At 38.7% G+C, this 11,386-nt stretch overlaps 1 long non-coding RNA gene across 1 annotated transcript; it reads right to left on the bottom strand.

Moving 5' to 3' along the window:
• Nucleotides 1-2,130: 2,130 nt before the first annotated feature.
• Nucleotides 2,131-6,621, bottom strand: LOC129445079 (uncharacterized). The gene is made up of 5 exons (XR_012373141.1): nucleotides 6,213-6,621; nucleotides 4,157-4,203; nucleotides 3,925-4,065; nucleotides 3,586-3,712; nucleotides 2,131-3,377 (listed from the first exon to the last, which is right to left on the bottom strand). It is a non-coding gene; the product is annotated as an uncharacterized lncRNA (long non-coding RNA).
• Nucleotides 6,622-11,386: the final 4,765 nt, after the last annotated feature.

The following is an 11,386-nucleotide window of genomic DNA, read 5'->3' as shown; positions in this document are numbered from 1 at the left end:
AGAGGTACAGTAAAAGAGAATTTCCTCTTTCTGAATCATTGAATCTTTCCCAGATGTTCTTTAAACTAAGTTTTATAAGGCAAATGTTCATGTTTCATGTTAATACAGTATAATAATACTGTGCTTGTTTAAAATTTGGAAATGTTTTAAAACCCTGTTTTAACAATGTAAAAGTGGTATTAAGTTCAGGTATTAAGATATTAAGTCTTTGTTTTGTCATTCTTTGAACGATTTTGCTAAGTGAATTCCAATAAATTGTTAGTTTAAATAAATCATTGTTGTTCTTTGTCCTTCTTTGAAATATATTTTATTTACAGGAATAGCTCAGTTTAAATTAAATGTTTGTGATGTTTAAATTAAATGTTTGTGATACCTGCTATTAAGCAGTAAGCCCATACAGGTTGATTGAACCTAAAAAATTTATGGAAACTCGTTGCCCTAAAAAAGTTAATTTTGCCTGGTTGAAAGAACAAATCATTTCAAGTGTAATGTACCTTCGATATTGACAGTATTGCATTAAAAACTATTAGTTCAATGAACTAAATGTTTTATATAAATGTTACTGAATTTTTAAGTACATTAAACTTAAAATTAATTGATATTTCAACCAGGCAAAATCAACTTTTTTAGGGCAACGAGTTTCCATAAATTTTTTAGGTTTAATCAACCTGTATGGGCTTACAGTGTTGTCTCTTGTCTCCGCCCCCTTCTTCTCCCTGTTAATAGTTTAATCATTAGTTCATTACCCTCACTTGTTTTCTCCTTATCCTGTTTAGTTTTTCATATTTAATGCCATTGTGTTCTTAGTCCTGTGCTCGTTCATTTTGTACTGTTACTGTGTGATTCTGTCTAGTGTTAGAATCATAGTCCAGTCTAGTTTAAGTCATCTGTCAGTATTCCGTGTTTGTTCTGCCTCCACGTGGGCTCTTGTTTTGTCTGTGTTATAATAAAGTGTTTTCTGTTCACCCCCGTCATCGCCTGCGTTTGGGTTCATCCGTCCTTGTTTCTGACAGTTTCACTTTGTAGCTTTTTTACATTTGATGTTGTCAAAGTAACTTAAAAGTAAAGTAATTAGTAATTAGATTACTGATTACTACATGCAAAAAGTAATGTAATCAAATTACAATTTTAAAGTAGTAATTAGTAATTTGTAGTGGATTACTTTTTTTAAGTAACTTACCCAACACTGCCTATGAGTTACGAAACTAGCAAATGTAATGCCAAGCACCTCAGAGCGACTTTAGGATTTTAAGGGCACTAAGTGCAAACTAATTCAGGGTGAGCTAATTTTTAAATGTCTATCTTTGTGGGATTGATCTTTAAATGTGTTAGGGATGTTTAAAGATTTAAATAGGGTCCTGCCCTGTGGTCCATGCACATATCCACATCGTAGAGCAGGCTGTAGTATGCAAGGAAATGCTAAATGCTCTAAGCACTTAAAACATCTTCAGCTTCCTCTGTAGCTGCATGCCCCACAAACACACAATTTTTTTTTTTTAATTACAGGAGCAGGAAAGAACATGAAGTTCATAAGCAACATTGGTCCAGCATGGTCCCGGGTAGAGTCCCACCGCGATTTATTTCGTGGGGAAGTGATAGAGCCTGCCTTTCTCCAGATGGATTAAAGCAATAAGCCCCCAAAACATTGGGTTACCAGTGCATTTAATAACAGCTAAGGGGCGTTGTTAGGCACGATGCGAAAACCAATAAACCCCCTTAGCTGTTATAAAATGCACTGTAACACTGCTTTGCGGGGCTTATTGCTTTTATAAAACGGTAACTTCATGCATATCACGGTTTTATAAAATAAAACACAGCAAATAAGTTGTAAATATATTACTACACTCTAAAAAACAATGGGTTAAAAACAACCCAAATTGGGTTGTTTTTAACCTAACTGCTGGGTGAATATAGGACAGAACCCATATGGGGTTAAATTAACCCAAGAAGTTGGGTTAATAATTTTAACCCAGCCAATGGGTTGTTTTTTCTACCCAAAACTTGGGTTATTTTTTACTAAAATGATGGCTTAATTTGACTTCATAAATGGGTTAAAAATGTATATAGGGTTATTTTTATTCCTTTTAAAATGATCATTTAAAATTAAAAACCACAAGATAAACAAACAGGTCAACATTGTATTAACTTTATTTTTCATTAATATTTTTTAGCATATTACACTTTGTGTAATGTAACAAATACAATGTGTGTAACGTACACTTTCTACACAATAGCTCAATCAAAAATTCAGGAGATCATACAAAACTATAAATACAATAAATAATAAAATTCCATTTTTAAACAATTTCTTCACTTGCCTCTAATTGCAAAAGTGTAAGGGGTGGTTTCCCGGACAGGGATTGGCTTAAGCCAGGACTAGTCCTTAGTTATTAATTAGGAAATATAACAAGTTTTAACAAACATATCTTAATAAAAACATTACTTGTGTGCATTTTGAGGGAAAACAAAGGGCACTGGTGTATTTTAAGATATGTCAGTGCAAGTAGTTTTCAGTTTGGACAGCTCTTACATTTACTTTAGTCTAGGACTAGTCTTATCCTTGTCTGTGAAACCGCCTCTATATGTTTTAACATTTTTAAAAAAAATCATGAAATTCATTAAATACCTTTAAGAACAACTGTTTGTTACAAAGCAGTATTGTTTTAGTCTACATTATAAACACACACAAAAAAAACTATGAAATACAGCATTTTGCCAGTGTAACATTTCATAAACATGTCATTAATATTCATCAAGTAATACTCTTCCTTAAAGGTGCTCTAAGCGAATTCACTCGTTTTAGACCATAAAACATTTTTTGTTACATACAGCAAACATCTCCTCACTATCTGCTTGCTGCCTGTCCGCTGAGCAAACTGTAAAAAACGTGATCTCTGTAGACAGCCTAGGCTCCACAAACTGCAATAAAAATAAAGTGGCCAAACCTAGCACCAGAAACGATAACAAAGTGTTCCAGCCAATTAACGACAAGAAGCATTTGGGGGTGAGGGTTGGGCGCGTTCATGAAAGCATGGAAGGGAGGGAAGGAGTTAGCTACGCTCCGTTTGTTTCAAAACAGTTCAAACATCAACAAAAAGTAACGTCACACAGATTCGCTTAGAGCACCTTTAAGTCTATAAAAAACCTAAAATGATAACTCTTGTACCTGAAACCCAGTCTATTTAAAAAAACCTCTTGTCATTTACTTGCAAGAATGTAGTGCTTCTACTACCCCAATCTAAGTGCCTTGTCCAAAGTTTCTCCTCCAAGGATGACGAATGCCTGGGACTCATGTGTCCATTTTCAAGTGACAGGAAATAAGGGTAAAGTCCTGATGCTTCAGCCTGCTGGAGGTACTCCATCATATTTGTTCCAACCTAAAGGACACACAATGCAGATGAGTTAAGGTGAAACTTGGGGGGTGTCAGGGTGTGGGTATGGGTGATGGGTTTGGGAGTTATTACACCTTGATCTTGCCCACTTTAAGACAGCCACTATTACATAATGTCCCAAACTTTTGAATGGTAGTTTATTTGAATACCTGGTAAATAAAGTAATAAAGTAAATTTCTTGATTTGTACTTACAGGCTGAATGTCGATGAAAGCTTTTTTTGCCATCATCAATGCTGGGCCGGACTTTTTCTGGCAGTTTTGAAGGGTGGAGGTGGAAGCAAAACAGGGAGCAGCTTTAATGCAAGATATCCCTTTGCATCTGTAGCAGCAGAAATTGAAAAGCAATATGTTCAGATAATGTTGGTTAACTGTCTGGCATTTCAAATAAATGAAGATGAGTGGAGAAAGTGCCAAATCTCCCAACAGCAATTATTGTCAAAAATTTTCTTCATTAATTTATCAGTGGGTGTCTTTATTAAATTGCTATTAGTAAATCTGGCCCATAATATCAAAATAGTTGAGAAACTTTACCTTGTGTCATCTCCTCAACTGAACATGGAAGCTTGCTTCTGGTTTAGAAAAATGCAAGATCCTATCGGTATATCAAGGGAGCCATATCTCGAAGAGTTTTGGAGCTGCATCCTGGTGTAATGTGTAAAAGTCTTGTGCAATCTAAATGCAAAAATAACAAAAAAAACAACTTCTAAAAAAAGACTAAATAAAACTCTTGTTACCATATGATAAGGACAGTATATTAACATACCATGCCTGGGGTAGTTAGCCTAGGAAACTCATGGAAACTCAGACCACCTAAAACAGAAAAACACAAACTTTTAGCTGTAAGTGATGCATTTTTTTCTATCAATATAGATAATAGACCAGGGGTGGCGAACATCGGTCCTGGAGAGCCACAGCCCTGCAGTTTTTAGCTCCAACCCTGATTAAGGCTATGTTTACACGTGGGCAGCTATTTTCAAACTGACATTTCAACCTCTCCGGTTTCAAAAATAATATAGTGCACACGTGTCAGTTTTCAGAAAAGTGTTTATTTACACGTACGCGTGCATATATGCCGTCAAGAGAAGCTCAAGCCCACATAAGCCAATCACCGGCACGCTGGTGGTGACGCAAACTGGTTCTTCATGTTGGAGCAAGGAGTTGTTGCAGTAGGTGATCGATGACGTCAAAGTACCGCGAGAGCGAGTTGAGGAATCAAATGTAGAGGTCTAATTTCAAATCGCTCTCGCGGTACTTTGACATCATTCGTCTGTCGGTTCTTGCAACTCCGCATGAAGTCAAACACGCATAAAATTTCTGACCTCCGAGAAAGAGACCTCGTCTCTGCTCCTCGACATAATGGAGCAGCTGTATTTGCAAATACAAACACACAAAACGAGTTTGCACGAACATAAATGTGATCTTGGAAGCGTTCAGAGTAGCAGTCACATGTAAACATAGGTCGCACTTTTGACGTAGGTGCCTGCTTAAACATCCGTTTGTCTCACTTTACATGCAACCGAAGATTTTCAAGATCTCCACTCTGGCCAGAGTTTTTAGAAACCATCGGTTTCAGAGGCGAGTTCTCCGTTTGCGTGTAAACGAGGGGCACAAACGAAGGTAAATCTCTCAGTTTTTAAAAATAACCATGTACGTGTAAACAGAGCCTAAACCTCACCCGTCTGAAGGTTTCTAGTAACTCTTTAGACCTTGATTACCTGTTCAGGTGTGTTTGATTAGAGCTGGAGCTAAACTCTGCAGGTCTGCGGCTCTCCAGGACCGACGTTCGCCACCCCTGTAATAGACCATTCATACTTATTCATTTGTTTAGGTGATTTCAAATGTCAACATTGGCTTTCAGAGATCATGCACCCCACCTTTAATTTACTTGTCACATCCTGCTGGCATTAATGTTGCACTTAAGAGAAACTATATTTGAAGCATTGTCACTGTCGAAAAGACGATTTAATCTCTTTTGATCGTTTTCGTAGACAGCGGTGTTTATATCTGAACTATAAAGATGTATTCCAGTACTTCCGGAATAACATATATCTGAATGTTTGTTTCATACGTTACACGTAAACTGCTTTCGCTGGATAAGCACGGACGCAGATTTGAATGCACAGAGTGTGATTAACTTGGTTAATCACAGCTTTAATGGAAATTTTAAAGTTAGTTGAATCCTGTCATTTATAAACAACTTCCGGTAAACTCCGCTAAGAATAAATAACAACAAAGTCTTTTTAGAGTAGTTAATTTCTGACACCAAGCAAACAAGCAAAATAAACAACAAGTAAATTACCTCAGTTCTTATTTCATAGCTAAAGCGTATAAAAAACTACACTGAGCTAACGTTGCTAAGTAAAATATGTACTATAATGTATACATTGTTACAAATCGGCTATCAAACCTCCCTTCACATGGTCATAATCGCTGTCTCCCCCTGCCTTTAGGAAACCAAAACATTTGTTATTTTTGACAAGGTAATTTGTTCCAGAATTCATCTGAGGCACTAGTCAGACCATTAAACCGGAAGTAATGACCAGACGCGTAACGTTACCCGCGACACGCGTGCGTCCGATGAAACGGTCTATACTCAAAATAATAAAGTATAATTATAGTCCAATGTTAATCGCCATTATTACCATATTAAATACATTGTCCAACGTTACCCCGTTCTGTGGTAAAAACGCGCATCTGCTCACAAAAAGTTATTTCAAGCACTCGACTGATGTTGTTGACTAAACGTAATGAAATCCCCTCGTTTGGACAACACTTTTGCCAATAGGTATCGATTAAATGATACAACGACAAATACAGACCTTTATTTCACCAGAAAAGAACCGCTGAAGAATGTCTGCTTGTAAAGTCCTGCTGTATTTCTCCTTCTGACGATCCAAAATCCCCGCGACAGATGATCCATGAATGGGGTTATTTTGACCCAGCAGCACTGCTGTACAGCGGGGGATAGGCTGCTTTAACTGTTCGTGTACAAAAAATGGTTTTCAGAAATTAATTACCAGAGATTTGTTACGGGCTGTAATTGTCAAAAATCTCATTTTAATAATCTGAAAATGCAAAGAATGCATTTACTTTAACTTACATTAATCTCGTTTTAAGTTAACAGTTAACTGGGCTTTGAAGTAACGTAAATGTCATCATATAACGTTAGTTAAGAAGAAACTTAAGGCTTTGTCCAAATGGGACGTTTAAAACATTAAACAAAAACAGTAGAAAACGTATTTACTATCCAACGGGCATAACGTTATCAAACAAGCCAACCTAAACGAACGAAGCTGGCGGCGTATTTAATGCCATGTAAAACTGAATGTAATGGCACTTACGTCTTTATATAGCCCTCGGTATTATGATACGTGTATAAATAGGTTTAAAAATATATGTTATATGAATAAATATGTTGATACGAACCTTATTTCTCCAAATATCAGTCTGCGTTGCATCCACCTCAAATTCAGTCAGCCGGTGCTGCACCTGAATCTGCGCCGAGTTGATTTGACCCAATGAGCTGGGTTGTTGAGTCCGGGAGGGGGAGGGGGTGTATTGATTCCACTCTCAGTGAAAATTACCCAGAAAATAACCCAGTGGTGGGGTTACATAAAACTACCCAAAAAACTACCCAAGACTGCGAAAATAACCCAAAAAAATTACCCAAATGGCTTAACCCCACATTTGGGTAGAAAAAATAACCCAGGATTTTTTAGAGTGTACAAATCTTACTCTTCCGCCAAACAAAGTAGTTCCTCAGAATCAAGTGTGGCTGCAACAGAGCGTCCCAAACAACACAAACGCAGCAAAGACACAATGAAAATATGATTAAAGACTGTGATGTTTTTATTTTTTAATAAATTAACATTTATGTATTTTATACATTAACATTTATATTGTGCAACTGTTGAAGTGTTGAACTGTTTTGGAAGCATGCTTAAATATGTGGATGTTTATTGGACATTGTCACACTTGGATGTTGGCAGGGTTGGATGTCCAACACAGGCTGCAGCGAGACATGCGGTGTGTTCTACTTCATGAGGCACTGTGTAGACCAATCACTGACTAACTTAAGCAGTGCATGCCGGTTAGAAATTTTGTCTGACTTGAGCTGGCGCTGAAGGTATGTGACTGTGAAGTATGGTATCAAAGTAAAAATCGATTTGATTTTAAAATCGAGTTGGTAGGTCAAATCGATTCATATTTAAAAAAATAGATTTTTTTTTAGATTTTTTTCTCCCCCTCTGCAGTATAGCGCAGTAAATACAGTGTTTCCCATAGGCTCTACTGGGCATTCCGCCTAGATAAATTGCGACCCGCCCAGGAAAAAAATCACTTTACGAATTTCCGAATTTTCTGAACTCGACTGGATGACCCGTGTTTTGTTGAGAGAGCCCGTGAAGATGCACACGTCATAAACTCATCATCCGGCGCATCATAAACTCATCATCCAGCGCGGCAAACTGCATCAACTGCAGCACATACTGAGGTAACTGAGCAGCCAGGGAACTACACTGCGACCAAAATGCAAATGGTCGCATATGCTTATGTGCATATGTGTTTATAGCATCCAAGTTTGCTTCATTTTGCGTGCAAACACGTCTCTCCCGTTGAGTGTCCGTTCACGTGCTCTTTGTTTCTCAATGAATTGGGTGCGACACGAAGCAAGCTTAGTGTCACATTGTATCCTTTCATGTTTCTGAACTTGAGCAGAGTTTTACCATTAGAGGCATTTCTTCACTGAGGACGCGGGACCCGTACGGTTCCGGGTTTATATTTGAAATGGTCCGGTCCGGGTCGGTCCTAGTTTATTACTTTGGGTCCCAATAATTAATATTGTGTGTAAAACCAGAGTCGATCAGAGAACGGCCGTGAGCGCTACCACGCTAAAGCTCGAGTGCAGTTTCAGCGTGCCTCCGGTTTCTATGGTGATAACAACTGGCTCTTGTTGCGACCACGCGCTGCATTTTCTTTATCCCATTTTTTTATAATCTTACTATTAATAGACCATATCTTTTCTAAAATCTAAAAAGTTTGCACAGAGATTGTAGCAAAAAGCAGTGCTAATATCAAGCCCATTGCACTGAACGAGCAAAGCTCAAGCTGATTCAGGATATAAAAAACGCAAAGCTGTAATGTAAAGCCTGTCATCGGGACAGCAAGTTGACTTTTAAATCTGAAATAATGAGTGGATTAAGCTTTTTTAATCGGCAAAAGAGAAATATAAAGCAGGAGCAGTAAAAGTGCCTATCTAATAGAAATTATTACCATTATAACATCAGTCACATGTATAATCTGTAAACCTGCACTGTCTATTAATATACTGTACATAGTATTGAATTAAATTGAGTTTGATAAAAGGAGTCATCAAATTGCTTCATATATCAGTGCAAAAACATAAAGGGGTGGTTTCCCAGACAGGGATTAGTTTAAGCCAGCACTAGGCCTTAGTTTAATTAGGAAATATAACTAGTTTTAACAAACATACCTTACTAAAAACATTACTTGTGTGCATTTTGAGGCAAAACAAAGGGCACTGATGTATTTTAAGATATGTCAGTGCAAGTTGTTTGCAGTTTGGACAGCTCTTACATTTATTTTAGTCTAGGACTAGTCTAATCCCTGTCCGGGAAACTGCCGCAAAGTGTTTTGTGGTGCTTTGACAAACAGTGTCAGCTTTATTTATGGCAAAGAAAGTTTGGGGTGGTTAGATTAATGAAATATAATGTGAAATTAATATTAATGTTCAATAATTCAAAGTATTGTGTTGTGTCACACATTATTAGTTCTGTGTCACATGTATAGTAGACCATTTTTTGTTGGTGAATTATAATGATTGCCCTTTTCACCAGCTACCACCACAAGTAAATTTCAGATCTGTGGGAAACACTGATATACATTTTGCATTTGCCAAATCTTCTTTCCTAACCCTTCCTCCAATTTTTTGTTGATGCATTTTAATTAAATATAATAAATATATATTTTAAAAATATATACAGTTTGCAATTATTTTGTTTTAAATGGGGGCGGGGAAAAATCGATTCGAATCGTAAATCGAGTTTTTTATAAAAAATATTTTTTATGGGGACGAATCGCCCAGCCCTATTCCATAGACGTAATGCATTTTATACTGTACAAACTGTATATTCTATTCCCCTTACCTACCCCATTCCCTAACCCTAACCATCACAGAAACCCCTGTTGCTACTTCACATTTTCAAGAAACATCATTCTGTTTGATATATGAGCTTGTTTCCTCATGGGGACATCAAAATGTCCCCACAAGGTCGCAAACACACTGGTATTCCTATCTTTGTGGGGACAATTTGTCACAATGAAGGGTTCGGAGTCAATAGCAAGTTCACAATATTTATTTAGAAAAAGGAAGAGGTGCAGAGCAAAGTCCACACACACAGCAATCACCCTCGACTCACTCTGGATGTAATAACTACTGCCGGTGTGAAGCACACACAACAGTAGGAGAGAGTGAGTCGGCACTACAGGAAAGTAGTCCAGTTCAGATCTTGAAGAGAGAGAGAGCCACCCACGCTCACAGTCGATGACACCAGCACAATCACCACACGCGACAGAGGGTATGAAACACGCACTACTTAAGGTGGATGAAAAGCGGAGATGGAAGATGTAAAATCCAATGTTCAAAAACTGGAGATAATACACTGCGGATGCAGATGTAGCTGACGCAACCCGGAAGTAGTTGGTGTACTGCCTGAATACGAAGCACACCAGCAGTTCCGAGAAACAATCGGAGTCAAGAGAGTTCATATAATCCACAATGTTCGATACCTGGAGATATTCTCTCACGGGTGATGGTGATAGCTAGGGCTGGGCGATTTTATCGATTCGGCGATATAAATCGATATAATTTTTCCCAAGAACGTATCGATTTTTAAGCTGCGCGTATCGATACACAAGTCCCATTCAAATCCCCCGTGTTTACTCCCGTTCGTGTTGCAGGAAGAGCGATTTGGTCAGCCAGCCGCTAGTAATGCTGTCTGTCACCCGTACTAACTTTACACAGACGTCATCCTGTTTACGGAGTCAGAGCGAGGAGATTCGAGAAAATGGCGGCAGGTATAAACCCAGCACCTTCATGCTTAAAAGCAGATGTGTGGGATCACTTTGGATTCAAAAGAAAGAAGGAAGGAAAACGACGACTTGGACAAAAGCCTCGCGGTTTGCAAGCTGTGTCACACAAACGTGAAATACTCTGGAAATACCACCAACCTACGAGTCCACCTAAAACGTCACCACCCGGACAAAGTAACGCTATCAGAGGACCCCAAGAAGCTGCGGTCGCGTGACCCAAAACAAACCATACTGAACATCGATGGCGGTTGTTCACACAAGTTTCCATCTGCTTCACCAAGGTCGCAGAAAATTACAGAGTCCATTGCCTTCTTTATTTGTCAGGATTTAAGACCATATTCGGTGGTGGAAAACGGCGGCTTTAGGCGCATGGTGAATGCGATGGAGCCTCGCTATCCTATTCCAACCCGCAAACACCTCACCAAGGTTTGCATTCCCCGGCTGTACGCTCAGACAAAGGCACGCGTCAAAGCCTCCCTGGCCAGCGCGGAGAGAGTTGCCCTGACGTGTGACGGCTGGACCTCGCGCACAACTGAAGCATATGTCACCATCACGGCCCACTTCATCAACGAGGAATGGGAGCTCGTAACGTATGTTTTACAAACAAGGGACATGCCCGAGAGCCACACCGGACACAACCTGGCAGAACATCTGAGAAAGGCCCTCACTGAGTGGGGAACAATGTTCCCTCTAATTTTTTTCAGCACTGAGCAAATTCTTTTTTTTCTGAGCGCAAATTTTAGTACTGTGAGCAATTCGCAACCACACGACCTGCCGTAAATGACCACGAGCCTGCGTTAACTATATGAGTTTTATAGAGATGAGAGTGTAGCGTGTAACAGGGTTTAGTGTATACATACGTATAATGTTCAATGTGGGCCTG

The sequence above is a fragment of the Misgurnus anguillicaudatus genome, chromosome 14 (assembly GCF_027580225.2).
Source record: "Misgurnus anguillicaudatus chromosome 14, ASM2758022v2, whole genome shotgun sequence".
NCBI classification, from domain to species: domain Eukaryota; kingdom Metazoa; phylum Chordata; class Actinopteri; order Cypriniformes; family Cobitidae; genus Misgurnus; species Misgurnus anguillicaudatus.
The sequence above is the reverse complement of the archived record's forward strand: the minus strand, read 5'-3'. Positions and strand labels throughout refer to the sequence as shown.